Raw genomic sequence first — 18629 nt, 5'->3', positions numbered from 1 at the left:
ATAGATAGATAGATAGATAGATATAGATATATATTTGATACCTCGCTTTCTTTTCTCTTCATTTAAATCTAGCTAAATGACAGTGGAATGGAAACACAAACAAGAGTGTTTGTGCTGTAAATCCTATATTTTCTAAAAAAAAAAATCAAAGGACAAAAAGCCATTTCTTGTTATAAACTTACAGACTGGTATTAGATTAATAAAAGGGAGTACTTTCTGTCACTTACTATGAAATGGGAAATCTGCCTTCTGTACGTGTAGCCCATTGTGAAGTAGAATATTGACATTTTACCTTGTCACACACCCAGATGTGCAAAAATGTAGCTTTATTTCTCTGTAATTAAACTTAGCTCATGAGACTCCAGGACTGTTTGGTAGTGACATACCTTCCTCGTACACTCAAGGTATACCTCATATAGTCCGGGGTATCTACCTGTCAGTTCAGGAAGCGCCCTGCTCACATCTCTAATTCTCCTCTTCCGGGTGAGATCTGGGTTGCTGAGTTGGCTTTTCCATTGCCCTGTTACCAAGGAGGGGAGACTGTCCTGTCCCACCTTGCCCTCGCTGGCCCCTGCAAGACCTGTCCCTCTGGCCTTGAGCACTGACCCCTGTCCTGCTGCCTCTTCTGCTGGTGTTGACATCCATCCATGGCCTTCAGCCGTCGGGTCCCTGTTCCAATGTGCTCCTCAGCCTCGACGCCAGGCCCTCTGTCTGTCTGCTCAGCCCCTTCTGTGTACTTCCTGGGGTGTTCGGGAATGCTTACCTGCTTTTCGCATGCTACAGGGAGGTGCCTGAGAAGATGAGGCTGACCTCAGACCTCACTGCACAGACGTCCCAGTACCTGAGACACAGAAAAGGAAGCCTTTCAGCTAACGGGACACAGAGAAACTTTGTCAAACTCTGTTGAATCATGACCCGCTCTAACTCTTCATATTATGTCTCATCAGAGAAGGGAACTACATGTGAAGCTGATTTTGACACTTTGATGTTCTTTAGCCATGAGTCTCCCTTTATTTCTACCAAAGGGCCAGAAATAACAACTCCTTCAGGACTTTCAGTGCTCAAGATCCCTGCTGTTTTCCTTGGAATCAGAATCAAAAGGCATCATTTGGCACATAACCCATGTATAATATAAACTAATCCATCAACATGACTGCATAAATGAACCTGAGATCCTACTGTCCTCTCCATCACTGTTGGTTTCAGTAGGATTTACTATTCCACGTCCTCTCTTTTTCTGTTAAATTGGGCAGAAACACCAGATCAGAATGAACGTTTTGGCACTGCTTACTTAGAAATATTTCATGTGAATTAAAATTTTAGCACCGAAATGAATCAGAACACTGATCGACTGTGGAACGTGGGAATATTTGCACACATCGTGCAGGTGCATCTTAAATTGAAATGCTCTTTGTTAAAACAGTCTGATGACTCTATCCTAAAGCAGTGGAATCGGGTAAAAATAATGTGTGTCCTATATGGGAATAAATCATGTAGGTAAAATGTGGAGCTAGATGGGATATACAAGATTTACATAGTATGTCTTTTTTACTGTCGTTGTTTATAAATTATCCAAGTTCATTACAGAACTTGGTGGTTCAGAAATACACCAGGGAGGAAGGGGGAAGCAGCTGGGAGATCTAATCCATGTGATGAAAAGGAAAGGCAATTAATGAGGAGAAAAGAACTAGGGAGAGAAAAACTCATACGGCAAGATAAAAAGTATAAGAGAGCAAGTAGTAGGCAGTATAGAGAAAATATAGTACTTAATTTTCAATTGTCTGGTTTGTATCTGTTGTAAAGGCTGTTTTCTACTTCCTCTTAGATAATAATGATAGTATCAGATCTATTTGTTTTTCTTACACTTGTGTTTGAAATTCAATGGTAAACTTTGAGATGATACTTTGATCAGGAAATAATAGAAGAGTCTCTTTATTCAGTTTTCTGTGAAGCCTCAATCCCAAATCTTTGAAAATGAAATGTGGCCAGAAAAAGGTCAAAAGTTCCAGTCTTTAAAAATATTAAATAACACTAACTAAAGGAAAGAATGAACAACCACCCATATGAAAAAAGTTATTTCACTTATAACAATTATTGTTATAGATGGAGAGGTAGCTGACACAGGGTGTTTTGGGGGACTGATTTTTCAAATATATGCAATTGGAGAACAGGAAGGAACGGGGAAATTGCTCTTAAAAGAGAATTAAGCAGAGTCTTTCATCTTAGAAAATCCAGTTGGAAATCTCAGTGTGTATCTTTTAAAAAGTCTTAGTTCATTTTTTATATATGAAACCTCTTGGGTGTCAAAAGGATTTCAAGCAAAATAAAAATTGAAAAACAAAAAGCTCTGAAGAGAAAGTTACAAATCAAATATAGAGATACATTGATCTGGATTATTATAAGCATGTGGGTAAATAGCTATTAATTTTGCTTCTGGAAATTTCTGAGTGTTTTCGCCTTTAGTAAAGGAGCATTTTAGTCATTTTAAAAATTTATATCTATTTCATCTGGATGATGAAAGTCATGACATTTTTGTTTTCTAAGATCTTGAATATGATTTATCAAAATAATACATATTGGTATCTGGCTGTGATATCAGTATTGACTCCCCAATGTCATTAATTCACTAAGAATGAATATAACCATATTATTGGCTGATATTATAAGTTTAAAGATGATTATAAGGAAAATCTTACCATTGGTGATGGCAACACATTCAGCAGTTAATAGTAAAGCCTAAATATTTGTGTCAATAAGACAATAAAATATAAATCAAATTGTACAACTTGATTGTGACCTATATTTATAAAAATCTTTTAAGTTAAAATTTAAAATAGAGATTTAAAAGTGCTTTGCAGATATTGAAGCCTTATGGGGAAAGAAGCCTGTTTACAAGCCCAGAAATAGCAATGGTGAAGAAGAGTAATTTCAAGTGCATGTTTCTGTCATTACTGCCACAGCTGAGGGCAAGCATGGGCAGTGACTATTTGAATTGTCAGCAGTAACTGTGTCCTTAGTGGGCCTCCCTGCCTTTCACTTTAAAAAATTGAAAGCAACAAAATTTCTCAGAAATGCCATATTTATATTTCAGAATACAATAATACACACATCGTACATTTGAGAGGAAAATTTGACATTGATTTTTAAACATAATTATCTATGAATAATTTGAATCCATATAATTAGAATTTATGTCCTATGTATAATTTTATTCCCTGCCCATGGTTTACTCTTAATTAGATACTTGGCCTGATAACTTTGAATTTCGTGGTTTATTTTTTTTTCTCTGCCAATTCCATTTTACTTCCTACTGATATATTTTTTTAAAAAACAAAGAAACCCCAGCAACTATATTTAGTCCAGATAGAGTAACATGAACTAAATTTTCTTGAGTAGATACCAGTGCCAAACACTCTGCTACATGCTTTATGTTCTTTATCTCCTTTAAACCTCATAGCACATCTATACCAGGCACAGTCAGTGTCATTTTACAAATAAGCAACTTCAGGCGCAAAGAGGTTAAGCAATTTGCCCAAAGTCTCAAAGCTAATAAATGGCAGAACAAAGACGTGAATCTAATTTTAATGATACTTAGCACTTGCAGATAAAATTCTTCAAAGTTCTTGAGTCCGTGTTGTACACTTTATTTTATTAACATACCAATCACTTTATTGATAAGGAAGTTTCCATAAGTTTGATTTAAGCTAAACTAAACGTGATTAATTTAGGATAAACTAAATATGAAGGTTGTGTTTTAATCAATTAAGACTAAAAGGCAGCAAGGGAAAATTTTTTAGAGAGGCTGTCAAGTATCTGGGAGCTGAAATTTAAAGAAATGTAAGTACACAACACTTGGGCTGAGAGTGAATTAAATGTCAGCAAAAGAAACAACATTTTAAGAGCTCACAGTGCTTTAGCCCTTGTCCTTCACATAAGGGGGCGTGGAGTGTGGAATGATTTCATGGTCCTATAGTCACCTCTTGTCCTGATTTCTCGTCCTGGTGAAATCTGGATCCTGCTCACATCATGCCTTCTATGCTATCTTTTCTACTGCATTGACCCAAAGAAAGAACACAATTTTTTCTCTCTACTTCTCCAAGCAATCAGTATCGAAGCCCACTGTGTGTGATAGAATTCAGCTGAGTATTTGAGAGGATCAGAGAGGTTTAGCAGAATACACAAATAAATAAAATTATAGAATGTGATGCATAATCCAGTTACTATGATAACAGGTCAGACAGACCTAATTACACAATAAAGAGCTCTCTGAGAAGTAGCCTTTAAGCTATTACATAGAACATCTAAAGACAGATGTACACATCTAAGAAGACTGAAAATCTATATACCATAATGTTGAGAGTGGTGAAAAATGTTAGTAATGTTTTCTTCCTCACATGTATTGTTAAAAATTTCTATGATAAACATTAAAATGTCTAAGAAAAAAGGCAGTTTTTAAAGTAACTTGAAATCAAGAACCATAAATTAAATAGTTGTGACTTTTTCTGGAGGACCCTTTGTACAACCCATTGGCTTAAACATCAATGTATTCCTCAGTGCCTTTCATATAAAAAATTAATAAGTGAATGAATATAGATACAGATGAAACACACTTTCCCATAGCCCATGTTCACAAAACATACTCAGAGTACTCTGAGTACTGAAATATCTAAAAACTTTATTCAATTTATGTAATATTGTATTTATATATAAATTTGATGAAAAATACAGAATATTACTACTTATCTGATTTTTTTAAAAGTATTACATAGAATTTCATAATTATTAAAAAAAAATCCTTGGTTTAACTAGGCACTAGAAGAAATTAGATTGGTCTCTTTTAACTTATTACTTCACTTTATTTTTACTGATATTTTTAATTTTTTACAAATGTTTTGAATTCATTTCTTTGAAATTTCAGGAAGATATGGACATTGGAACAAACCTTTCACAAATTAGAATAGATTATTTATTTCTAATATCTTTGACCAATGTAAGTCCATTTATGTATTTTTTCCTTCAAAATATGGAGAGTCAAACATATTACCATGTAAGTAAAAAGATAATTTTTAATAAGTGTTTTATACCTACATAAACTGCTCTATTTTAAGGCTTTTCACTGAGTAACCTTAAAATCAGTTTAACTATCAACAGATATTTTTTTATAATTCACTTAAGATAATTAAACATTCTACATCTGAAAAATATACCTCTTATAAATATTGTCTTTTAATGCCTTTCAAATGGTGTAGTTAAATGATCATTTTAAAAGATGGTGAATTATTTAGAATTTCACATGTTACACTAATATCTCTTCAAATATAATCTCCTGTTAAATAGCCCATGAAGCTTCCAAATAAATTCAATGGGTAAAATCCTAGACACAATAGAGTTCAAATAAATTTCAGCATTAGAGACACATGGACCCATGTAAGTTCTACTTCAAGGGATTGTTCTTTAGAGCAATAATTGGCAAGTGGTTTGAAGCAATCAATCAGAAGTTTCCATGAGTAAGTAGGAGCCAAAATATTGTGGTCTTGGCTCAAGGATACCCTGGTGGAATGTCCATTCAAATCCATCATGAGCAGAATCCACTTTGTTTTACATGACACTTGTATTCTTCATCAAGGGAAGTGCTAATCAACATACAAGAGCTTTTATTTCAACATTTAAACCTTATAAAGAACAAGTCATGGTAGCTCTTCCAACTAATCTCCAGGACAGGAAAGAGAAGCCAGAATAAGCAACGCAAGCCTGTTGCCCCACCAGTGACATTTATCTTGAGCTTGAGTTACTTCCTGATGTAGATGTTGGAGAAAGTTCATTTTGTATGTGACTTCAATCCAAACCAGCTCCCTAAAATGAGGTGAAAATGAAATTTTCAATCCTTTGGACCCAAAGAAGGGGTAAGATATGATGAGTGCTACTGCTAAATGAAGCTCACTAGTACTTTTGGTAGGATTTTCATTTTCTCCTCTTGTATAAAATGGGCTCACCTTCTGAGAGTCAAATAGAGGAAAAACCTATGTTACACTTATATCCAAATTCAAATAGGTTGAATTCACATTTGCTGAACAAGGATCATCTATTTCAAGAGACAAGAGAGCTCTATAATGAGAGACTGCCAGCAGTTTTCCTTTAAGGTCTGGAACAACATGTGTCTAGCAATCCTTGTGCCAAATAGGACAAAGGAAAGAGCTGGTGAAATGAGGTCATGAGAACAGAAGAACTTGCTTGTAACTTTATTAAACTTTTGAAGGCCTTAGTTTGACTCTATGATGTAGAATCCAGCTAGCTTGTCTTAGCTGGTTTCCAAGTCAATAGATCCTTGAATGGTCCTGACTTATGGCTTGTACCTCATCTGCCTCAAGCGTCCCAGGAAACCAGGAAATTCAACACAGAGCCCTCTTCAACCACAAAGCTTCATATAAGGTGTGTGCATGACAATCATAGCATAGGTATTTGATCAGTAAATCTGAGCCCAAGATGACCTCATTCTATTTTTTATTTCCTCAAAGATTTGATGGAAAAAAAGAATGGAAATATGAAAAATATCTCTAGAGGTTTTATTCATTTTAATCATCAAAAGAGTTAGATAATGGAGAAAAAAGGAAAAATCATAAATATATCTCAATCTCATTTTTTTCTGAAAAGGAAAGGCTTATCAGAGTTGATTTATGGATTGTCAGATTTAAAGAAGTTACATTCTGGGAGAATTCACAATTTCTCTTCCCACAATATATCATAGAAAACTACCTGTAAAAGATACTGAAGGATGAAAAAGATTTTACAATATTGTAAACCTGAGAGGAGGTTTACATACAGAAAGTAGGTGCTTTCAAAAGGGAGTCAATGCACACATTTTAGTTGAGGTGTGGGATAGACAAGATGAGGACAGGAGTGGTAATACAGTACAGAGAGTTTAAGGAAAACGTAGAAAGAATGAGAGGCCCCTCAGTAAGTAATGGAAGCAATAGTAGTGTGTTGAGGAATTTGAACAATCAATATATTCTCTTAAAAACACCTGAGGCACGGAACTAGGCCCATGTTTATTGATCACTTTCTCTATACCAGTTCTGCTAGCCACATCCACCCCCATGAGGCATGGATCAATTATAAATCCACCCTGGAAGGTGTGGACTTAGTTCTCTCAAACTCACCATGACATATGAATTTGCATTTTAAATGACTGATATTCAGAGTCAATATCTTGCCAAAACCCATACTGTTTTTAAAACCAGGTTGACAAAAAAGGCAGTAGTGGCCAGTTATGGAAGCATGGCTCAAGAGAAGTAGAAGCAACAGAATTTGAATGAAATTTAGGAGTTGTTTTCATCTCAAATCACACTGTACTGCTTTCTTTCTCTAGAACATATGGTGTTCGGCACCGGTGTCCCTGGGGAAGGGGTTCTTCCATGAGCTCTCCCACACTCTCCCTGAGCTCATCCCAATCACTACACTCATGTAGTCCATGTCTTGATGTCTCTTAATATGTCCGTTGAGCCCTCTTGGCAATGAACTTCTTAAGAGCAAGAACTGTGTCTTTTTCACAGAGTTAACCATGGAGGCTCATTCAGTGCCTGGGACACAGGACAAGTGTTGCACATATTATGGTTGAGAAGGATGTGGTAATAAAGATAAAAGGAAAGAAACATACTCAAATGGTATTACCAAGGTATAAAGGCAGACCCGGTTTAGAAGAAGAGTAAGGATATATCCCCGCATGCTTTCTAGGTTACCCTTTGAAGGGGGCTGGGAGGGCCTGAAGGACCCATCAACAGTTCAGGAGAGCCATGCTTAGCAGAGTGCTTGGTGGCAGAATGAGGTAAAGGAAGCTCTTTGAAAGACTGACTGATTGTGCCTTATAGTGAAGAGCGTTTCCATTACACTTGAAATGATTCACGCCTCTTACCTTCCCTACCTGGCCCTGCATGACCTTGTGCGCGTCTCTTTCTCCGGCCTCATCCCCTATTTCTATTCCTCTCATTACCTTTATTCCAAATCCAGGTCTTCTGTCTATTTCTGGAACATGCCAAGTGTATTCCTACCTGGGGTCTTTACAGGGCTGGTTCCATCTCAACATTCAAGTTACCACTTCTTCCAGGAGGGTTTCAATGATAACAGTATATGAAATGCCTTCCTCCACCCCCAAGAATTGTCATGCTCTTTCAATGCTTATTGATCTCTGAATTTATATTATTTATTCATTTGATGATTTACTTGCTTTTCTTTCATCTCAACTCTGGAATTTTGAGCTACATGAAAGCAGGTACTTGGTTGTTTCACTTTTGAATCCCCGATGCCTGGTGCCTATAAGTGCTTAATAAATGTTTGTAAATAAGTGAATGAATTGATCACCCACCCTGCCGCCTTGCTGGGTAGCATTATCAGTGAGAATGGATAGACATGAAAATAATAGTTAATAATAGTTAACTTATTATTACTATATTCTGGGCACTAAGTGCTTTATGTGGATTAAAATATTTAATCTTCAGAGAAACCTAACATGATCCCAATTTTGCACATGAAAAACTAAGGCCCTGAGAGTTTATAATGTTTAGTATAGAGCATAGCACAACGTAGGTACAAGAGAATGTTAAGTTACACGAAATGACAGCATCTGGTTTTCTAACTTATCACCTGGCATATGAAATTGTTCCCAAAATTCATGGCCTACACGTCTTTGACCCTCCCACCATGGGGAAAATTTATACTTTACCTTCAGGATTTTCCAACCACTGTGTAGGTTATCTAAGGTGTCACCTGCAGCAGTAGATGTGCCAATCCCTTTGTTCCCACAGAGCCCTCTACCTGATTGCGTTAAAGCTCATAGCACATTTACATTGCACATGTGTGTTAACTTGCCTGTCTTTCTGATGAGATAGAATTCTTCGAGGGTAGGGATACTGTCTTCTTACCCCGCTATCATCCGTGCCTGTCATAGCACTGAATAGATTCTCAAAGCGTTTACTGAATACCATTGTTCATAAACTGAAAAAAATTTTTAATTGCTTGTTCTTACAAACATAAGAATACAAATTTTCACTAGTAAAATGTATTTTTTAACATATTTATTAGAGTATAATTACTTTACAATGGTGTGTTAGTTTCTGCTTTATAACAAAGTGAATCAGTTATACATATACATGTGTCCCCATATCTCTACCCTCTTGCATCTCCCTCCCTCCCACCCCCCCCATCTCACCCCTCAAGGTGGTCACAAAGCACCGAGCTGATCTCCCTGTGCTATGCGGCTGCTTCCCACTAGCTAGCTATTTTACATTTGGTAGTGTATATATGTCCATGCCACTCTCTCACTTCGTCCCAGCTTACCCTTCACCCTCCTCGTGTCCTCAAGTCCATTCTCTACTAGATCTGCATCTTTATTCCCGTCTTGCCCCTAGGTTTCTCTGACCATTTTTTTTCTTTTTTTTCTTTCTTTTTTTTTTTAGATTCCATATATATGTGTTAGCATACGGTATTTGTTTTTCTCTTTCTGACTTACTTCACTCTGTATGACAGTCTCTAGGTCCATCCACCTCCCTACAAATAACTCAGTTTCGTTCCTTTTTATGGCTGAGTAATATTCCACTGTATATATGTGCCACATTTTCTTTATCCATTCATCTGTTGATGGACACTTCCGTTGCTTCCATGTCCTGGCTATTGTAAATAGAGCTGCAATGAACTTTGTGGTACATGACTCTTTGTGAATTATGGTTTTCTCAGGGTATATGCCCAGTAGTGGGATTGCTGGGTCGTATGGTAGTTCTATTTGTAGTTTTTTAAGGAACCTCCATACTGTTCTCTGTAGTGGCTGTACCAATTTACATTCCCACCAACAGTGCAAGAGGGTTCCCTTTTCTCCACACCCTCTCTAGCATTTATTGTTTGTAGATTTTTTGATGATGGCCATTCTGACCGGTGTGAGACGATATCTCATTGTAATTTTGATTTGCATTTCTCTAATGATTAATGATGTTGAGCATTCTTTCATGTGTTTGTTGGCAATCTGTATATCTTCTTTGGAGAAATGTCTAAGTCTTCTGCCAATTTTTGGATTGGGTTGTTTGTTTTTTTGATATTCAGCTGCATGAGTTGCTTGTATGTTTTGGAGATCAATCCTTTGTCATTGCTCCATTTGCAAATATTTTCTCCCATTCTGAGGATTGTCTTTTCATCTTGTTTATGGTTTCCTTTGCTGTGCAAAAGCTTTTAAGTTTCATTAGGTTCCATTTGTTTATTTTTGTTTTTATTTCCATTTCTCTAGGAGGTGGGTCAAAAAGGATCTTGCTGTGATTTATGTCATAGAGTGTTCTGCCTATGTTTTCCTCTAAGAGTTTGATGGTGTCTGGCCTTACATTTAGGTCTTTAATCCATTTTGAGTTTATTTTTGTGTATGGTGTTAGGGAGTGTTCTAATTTCATTCTTTGACATGTAGCTGTCCAGTTTTCCCAGCACCACTTATTGAAGAGGCTGTCTTTTCTCCACTGTATATTCTTGCCTCCTTTATCAAAGCTAAGGTGACCATATGTGCGTGGGTTTATCTCTGGGCTGTCTATCCCGTTCCATTGATTTATATTTCTGTTTTTGTGCCAGAACCATACTGTCTTGATTACTGTAGCTTTGTAGTATAGTCTGAAGTCAGGGAGCCTGATTCCTCCAGCTCCGTTTTTCTTTCTCAAGATTGCGTTGGCTATTCGGGGTCTTTTGTGTTTACACACAAATTGTGAAATTTTTTTGTTCTAGCTCTGTAAAAAACGCCAGTGGTAGTTTGATAAGGATTGCACTGAATCTGTAGATTGCTTTGGGTAGTAGAGTCATTTTCACCATGTTGATTCTTGTAATCCAAGAACATGGTATATCTCTCCATCTATTTGTATCATCTTTAATTTCTTTCATCAATGTCTTATAATTTTCTGCATACAGGTCTTTTATCTCCTTAGGTAGGTTTATTCCTAGATATTTTATTCTTTTTGTTGCAATGGTAAATGGGAGTGTTTTCTTAATTTAACTTTCAGATTTTTCATCATTAGTGTATAGGAATGCAAGAGATTTCTGTGCATTAATTTTGTATCCTGCTACTTTACCAAATTCGTTGATTAGCTCTAGTAGTTTTCTGGTAGCATCTTTAGGATTTTCTATGTATAGTATCATGTCATCTGCAAACAGTGACAGCTTTACTTCTTCTTTTCCGATTTGGATTCCTTTTATTTCTTTTTCTTCTCTGACTGCTGTAGCTAACACTTCCAAAACTATGTTGAATAATAGTGGTGAGAGTGGGCAACCTTGTCTTGTTCCTAATCTTAGTGGAAATGGTTTCAGTTTTTCACCATTGAGGACGATGTTGGCTGTGGGTTTGTCATATATGGCCTTTATTATGTTGAGGAAAGTTCCCTCTATGCCTACTTTCTGGAGGGATTTTATCATAAATGGGTGTTGAATTTTGTTGAAAGCTTTCTCTGCATCTTTTGAGGTGATCGTATGGTTTTTCTCCTTCAGTTTGTTAATATGGTGTATCACGTTGATTGATTTGCGTATATTGAAGAATCCTTGCATTCCTGGGACAAACCCCACTTGATCATAGTGTATGACCCTTTTAATGTGCTGTTGGATTCTGTTTGCTAGTATTTTGTTGAGGATTTTTGCATCTATGTTCATCAGTGATATTGGCCTGTAGTTTTCTTTCTTTGTGACATCTTTGTCTGGTTTTGGTATCAGAGTGATGGTGGCCTCGTAGAATGAGTTTGGGAGTGTTCCTCCCTCTGCTATATTTTGGAAGAGTTTGAGAAGGATAGGTGTTAGCTCTTCTCTAAATGTTTGATAGAATTCACCTGTGAAGCCATCTGGTCCTGGACTTTGTTGGAAGATTTCTAATCACAGTTTCAATTTCAGTGCTTGTGATTGGTCTGTTCATATTTTCTATTTCTTCCTGGTTCAGTCTCGGAAGGTTGTGCATTTCTAAAAATTTGTCCATTTCTTCCAGGTTGTACATTTTATTGGCGTATAGTTGCTTGTAGTAATCTCTCATGATCCTTTGTATTTCTGCAGTATCAGTTGTTACTTCTCCTTTTTCATTTCTAATTCTATTGATTTGAGTTTTCTCCCTTTTTTTCTTGATAAGTCTGGCTAATGGTTTATCAGTTTTGTTTTTCTTTTCAAAGAACCAGCTTTTAGTTTTATTGATCTTTGCTATCGTTTCCTTCATTTCTTTTTCATTTATTTCTGATCTGATCTTCATGATTTCTTTCCCTCTGCTAACTTTGGGGGGTTTTTTGTTCTTCTTTCTCTACTTGCTTTAGGTGTAAGGTTAGGTTGTTTATTTGAGATGTTTCTTGTTTCTTAAGGTAGGATTGTATTGCTATAAACTTCCCTCTTAGAACTGCTTTTGCTGCATCCCATAGGTTTTGGGTCGTTGTGTTTTCATTGTCATTTGTTTCTAGGTATTTTTGATTTCCTCTTTGATTTCTTTAGTGATCTCTTGGTTATTAAGTAGTGTGTTGTTTAACCTCCATGTGTTTGTATTTCTTACAGATTTTTTCCTGTAATTGATATCTAGTCTCATAACGTTGTGGTCGGAAAAGGTACTTTATATGATTTCAATTTTCTTAAATTCACCAAGGCTTGATTTGTGACCCAAGATATGATCTATCCTGGAGAATGTTCCATGAGCACTTGAGAAGAATGTGTATTCTGTTGTCTTTGGATGGAATGTCCTATAAATATCAATTAAGTCCATCTTGTTTAATGTATCATTTAAAGCTGTGTTTCCTTACTTATTTTCATTTTGGATGATCTATCCATTGGTGAAAGTGGGGTGTTCAAGTCCCCTACTATGATTGTGTTACTGTCAATTTCCCCTTTTTTGGCTGTTAGTATTTTCCTTATGTGTTGAGGTGCTCCTATGTTGGGTGAATAAATATTTATAATTGTTATATCTTCTTCTTGGATTGATCCCTTGATCATTATGTAGTGTCCTTCTTTGTCTCTTGTAATAGTCTTTGTTTTAAAGTCTATTGTGTCTGATATGAGAATTGCTACTCCAGCTTTCTTTTGATTTCCATTTGCATGGAATATCTTTTTCCATCCCCTCACTTTCGGTCTGTTTCTGTCCCTAGGTCTGAAGTGGGTTTCTTGTCGACAGCATATATACAGGTCTTGTTTTTGTATCCATTCAGCCAGTCTATGTCTTTTGGTTGGCGCATTTAATCCATTTACATTTAAGGTAATTATCGATATGTATGTTCCTATTACCATTTTCGTAATTGTTTTGGGTTTATGATTGTAGGTCTTTTCCTTCTCTTGTGTTTCCTGCCTAGAGAAGTTCCTCTAGCATTTGTTGTAAAGCTGGTTTGGTGGTGCTGAATTCTCTTAGCTTTTGCTTGTCTGTAAAGCTTTTAATTTCTCCATCAAATCTGAACGAGATCCTTGCTGGGTAGAGTAATCTTGGTTGTAGGTTTTTCTCCTTCATCGCTTTAAATATGTCCTGCCACTCCCTTCTGGCTTGCAGAGTTTCTGCTGAAAGATCAGTTGTTAACCTTATGGGGGTTTCCTTATGTGTTATTTGTTGTTTTTCCCTTGCTGCTTTTAATATTTGTTCTTTGTATTTAATTTTTGATAGTTTGATTAATATGTGTCTTGGTGTGTTTCTCCTTGGATTTATCCTGTATGGGACTCTCTGCGCTTCATGGATTTGATTGACTATTTCCTTACCCATATTAGGGAAGTTTTCAACTATAATCTCTTCAAATATTTTCTCAGTCCCTTTCTTTTTCTCTTCTTCTTCTGGGACTCCTATAATTCGAATGTTGGTGCATTTAATGTTGTCCCAGAGGTCTCGGAGACTGTCCTCAATCCTTGTCATTCTTTTTTCTTTATTCTGTTCTATGGTAGTTATTTCCACTATTTTATCTTCCAGGTCACTTATCCATTCTCCTGCCTCAGTTATTCTGCTATTGATCCCTTCTAGAGAATTTTTAATTTCATTTATTGTGTTGTTCATCACTGTTTGTTTGCTCTTTAGTTCTTCTACGTCCTTGTTAAACGTTTCTTGTATTTTCTCTATTCTATTTCCAAGATTTTGGATCATCTTTACTATCATTATTCTGAATTCTTTTTCAGGTAGACTGCCTATTTCCTCTTCATTTGTTAGGTCTGGTGGGTTTTTACCTTGCTCCTTCGTCTGCTGTGTGTTTTTCTGTCTTCTCATTTTGCATATCTTACTGTGTTTGGGGTCTCCTTTTTGCAGGCTGCAGGTTCGTAGTTCTCGTTGTTTTTGGTGTCTGTCCCCAGTGGGTAAGGTTGGTTCAGTGGGTTGTGTAGGCTTCCTGGTGGAGGGGACTAGTGCCTGTGTTCTGGTGGATAAGGCTGGATCTTGTTTTTCTGATGGGCAGGTCCACGTCTGGTGGTGTGTTTTGTGGTGTCTGTGGCCTTACTATGATTTTAGGCAGCCTCTCTGCTAATGGGTGGGTTTGTGTTCCTGTCTTGCTAGTTGTTTGGCATAGGGTGTCCTGCACTGTAGCTTGCTGGTCGTTGAGTGAAGCTGGGTCTTGGCGTTAAGATGGAGATCTCTGGGAGATTTTCGCCATTTGATATTACGTGGAGCTGGGAGGTCTCTTGTGGATCAGTGTCCTGAACTTGGCTCTCCCACCTCAGAGGCACAGCCCTGATGTCTGGCTGGAGCACCAACAGCCTGTCCTCCACATGGCTCAGAATAAAAAGGAGAAAAAAAAGAGAGAAAGAAGAAGATAAAATGAAATAAAATAAAATAAAGTTATTAAAATAAAAAATAATTATTAAGAAAAAATAATTTTTTAAGTTAAAAAAAAAAAGAAAGCGGATAGACAGAACCCTAGGACAAATGGTAAAAGCAAAGCTATACAGACAAAATCACACACAGAAGCATACACATACACACTCACAAAAAGAGAAAAAGGGAAAAATATATCTCATTGCTCCCAAAGTCCACCTCCTCAGTTTTGGGATGACTCGTTGTCTATTCAGGTATTCAACAGATGCAGGCACATCAAGTTGACTGTGGAGCTTTAATCCGCTGTTCCTGAGGCTGCTGGGAGAGATTTCCCTTTCTCTTCTTTGTTCGCACAGCTCCAGGGGTTCAGCTTTGGATTTGGACCCGCCTCTGCGTGTAGGTCGCCTGAGGGTGTCTGTTGTTCTCTCAGACAGGACGGGGTTAAAGGAGCAGCTGCTTCAGGGGCTCTGGCTCACTCAGGCCGGGGGGAAGGAGTGGTACAGAGGAGGCGGGGCGAGCCTGCGGTGGCAGAGGCGTCATGACGTTGCAGCAGCCCGAGGCGCGCCGTGCGTTCTCCCGGGGAAGTTGTCCCCGGATCACGGGACCCTGGCCGTGGCGGGCTGCACAGGCTCCCGGGAGGGGCGGTGTGGAGAGTGACCTGTGCTCGCACACAGGCTTCTTGGTGGCGGCAGCAGCAGCCTTAGCATCTCCTGCCCGTCTCTGGGGCCCGCGCTGATGGCCGCGGCTCATGCCCGTCTCTGGAGTTCGTTTAGGCGGCGCTCTGAATCCCCTCTCCTTGTGCACCGCGAAACAAAGAGGTAAGAAAAAGTCTCTTGCCTGTTCGACAGCTGCAGACCTTTTCCCGGACTCCCTCCGGCCAGCTGTGGCACACTAGCCCCTTCAGGCTGTGTTCACGCCGCCAACCCCAGTCCTCTCCCTGCGATCCGACCGAAACTGAGCCTCAGCTCCCAGCCCCGCCCGCCCCAGCGGGGGAGCAGACAAGCCTCTCGGGCTGGTGAGTGCTGCTCGGCGCCGAGCCTCTGTGCGGGAATCTCTCCGCTTTGCCCTCCACACCCCTGTGGCTGCGCTCTCCTCCACGGCTCCAAAGCTTCCCCCCTCCGCCACACGCAGTCTCTGCCCGCGAAGGGGCTTCCTAGTGCGTGGTAACCTTTCCTCCTTCACGGCTCCCTCCCAATGGCGCAGGTCCCGTCCCTATTCTTTTGTCTCTGTTTTTCCTTTTTTCTTGTGCCCTCCTCAGGTACGTGGGGAGTTTCTTGCCTTTTGGGAGGTCTGAGGTCTTCTGCCAGCGTTCAGTGGGTGTTCTATAGGAGCAGTTCCACGTGTAGATGTATTTCTGATGTATCTGTGGGGAGGAAGGTGATCCCCGCGTCTTACTCTTCCGCCATCCTGAAGGTCCTCTCTCGTAAAATGTATTTTTAAGTAATCTCAAAATGAGTAGTTTGATAAAAAATAGTATTTTTTTATTATGGAATAATTAGGTTAATTCAGTCACACAGTTCATATTTTAATCATGTCAGAGACGGGCATCTTGCAAAATATATATTGGTCTTAGAAACATATATGAACGTGACTTTTTGGCCACATTATTAAAAGTATAACTGTGAGGTTTCAGATTCCCTTCATATATAAGTAGTAGTTCATCAGGTCACTCCCCTAACACACAGTTCATTCTAGATAAGAAAACCTTTAGCAGTTCAGCATTGGGATTTGGTTAAGCAGATCGTCTGAAACAGCGGATGTTTTTCTAAGGCTTACCTGATTAATCCAAACCTCTGGAGTCTACTCTACCGAGTTAGAAATCTTAGAAGGAGAGGTGTTCTCATAATAATTTTCAACACAATTTGTTTCTGGCTTTAGCCAAAAATAATGTAAAAGAGACCTGTCGACACATTAAGGTCCAAACTTAGATTTTTTTTTTAAAAAGGCTTGGAGGTTAAAAAAAAAAAAAAGTCTTTGAAATTTAAAAGAAGTTCCATTCTGGGTTGCAGTTCGAACAACAATATAAAGCCACAACTCAAGGGTAAATGCACTGGACAGTCATCCTTTATTTTATCAGATTATGGTGTGGTCCCCCTTCAGGTAGGAAGAGTCCTTTGAGTCCTTCTCCGCCTCTGGTAAGTTCATCTCAATGAAAAGGATGAGGAGGTGATGAAAAGATAAGAGTTCTAAGGAGGGCAGCCTATAATAAGAAACACAATAACAGGAAAAAGGTGGTGGACACACAGCATTAAAAGGGGCCTTAAGTGTGAACTTGGGGGGAAGAAAAGTGAAAACAAAGGAACGGCTGAAGCCAAGAAGGAGAACAATTGATTCTTCTGCCCTGTGGACGAAAGCTTTGCCTGCGTATTTGGAGAATGTTGATTTTCCCCTCTCAGACAACTTCAATTGAACCCATGTTCTAAGAGTGACCAAAACAATGTAAGGTACCAACTGGACTTGAACGAAGAATCTAGTGTGCACACCTACAGATAATTTAACATTTCCAAAAGCATTTTAAATGGTTTTAGCAATCTAGGAGCGATTTTGCTTTTAGTGTTCTGCAAAGCAAAAGCACAATGTAATTATCTTAATTTGGTCTATTAAGTACTTGTTTGAAGTGGGCTAGAATTCCAGGAATCTTGTAAGACCGAGCTCCAGCAGCATTATTTAGGGACATAATTCCATACAAACTGGAGCATAAATAAAACCACAATACACAGAACTTGTATGAAAAGAGGAAAAAACCTACCAATCTAGGGTCAGCCTCTTACAAGAGGCATTTGGTAAGGTTACAGTATTAGCCTGCAGATGCTATAGTGTAAAAAACCTTGTGGAGAAAATCTTTTCCATTTCCCTTTATTTGTAAAACTAAATTGGTATCACCTGCCATGATCATCCACCTTATTCACTGGGCTAGTTCTATCTTTTGGTTCCCTAAATTCAAGTCAATCCTCAAAGAACAAATTTCTATCACCACAGAAAATATTCAAAAGACTCTTAAAGTGACTTTTTAAATGGAGACCAAAATCACATGAGTGGAACGAAAGGCATAGTATTTCAAGGCATGAAGGAAGGGTGGAATAACTTGAATGCTCCTAGTGGTGGTGTTTCTAATCTTTCCTAATGCCCCATATTCACGTGATAATTGTAAGGTTGTGTTTACCCCTGATTTCTAAATCAACCACTCCTTTTCCATAGTTCCTAAAAGTATTTCAAGCAAAATAAAATGGGCATCTGTACGACCCACTGGCCCATTTGTGAAAAGTGGTGCTCGTTACTGATAGTGGAATTAGTGGGAAATTGGAAACCTATTTAGAAACGTTAGGAATTATCTCAGGAGGGATAAGATCCTTATTTGGACTGAAGCTGTCTGGAGAAATAGGAAAAGAAAGACTCAAAGGCTAGACTGCTATTTGTGCATCGTAATGCATGGTGACCACAGCACCACTGGGTGGAGATGACTCATTCTCTTCCTGCAGAGCGAGCGAGGGGAGGTCTTAGGGAGCAGCGCCGAGATGTGCTACCAGCTGCCCGCTTCTCTTCTCCGGGAGCAGCAGAGAAGGTTAAAAAGCCTGTTTACGGTTCAACGATTTCTTCCTATTCAGCCTACGCTGTACACAGAGTTATGAATCCCACAGAAAGGCTGGCTGTAGTTTTCTTTTTCATGTTCTCCTGAATCCTAGGAGAGTTGGAAACAAGAATGGAAGACAGAGAACTCTTACACTGAAGACAGTAAGGACTTTCAGTGGGATGGTGCTGCCCGGGGCTCCTCTCAAAATGTAAACAGTCCTAACCGCCCGGGTTTGGGGGCTGCCTGGGAGCCCAGGCTGCCATCACCCATGCCAAACCCGTGGGCACTTGACACGTCTCTGGGGTGAGTTGA

General features: G+C 38.6%; 1 long non-coding RNA gene across 2 annotated transcripts in view; it reads left to right on the top strand.

The window, feature by feature from the left end:
* LOC309619444 overlaps positions 1-18629 on the top strand; it is a 99866-nt gene that overhangs the window by 72456 nt on the left and 8781 nt on the right. The window contains exon 3 of one of the 2 annotated variants that reach the window (XR_014238967.1): positions 17-9162. The exons of the other annotated variant lie outside the window; for it this stretch is intronic. This is a non-coding gene — a long non-coding RNA (uncharacterized lncRNA). Of the gene's footprint in view, positions 1-16; positions 9163-18629 lie in introns of those variants that run through there. 2 annotated transcript variants of the gene reach the window in all.

The sequence above is a fragment of the Balaenoptera borealis genome, assembly GCF_965194805.1.
Source record: "Balaenoptera borealis genome assembly, chromosome: 21".
Taxonomy (NCBI): Eukaryota; Metazoa; Chordata; class Mammalia; order Artiodactyla; family Balaenopteridae; genus Balaenoptera; species Balaenoptera borealis.
This window is presented reverse-complemented; position numbering and strand designations above follow the sequence as displayed.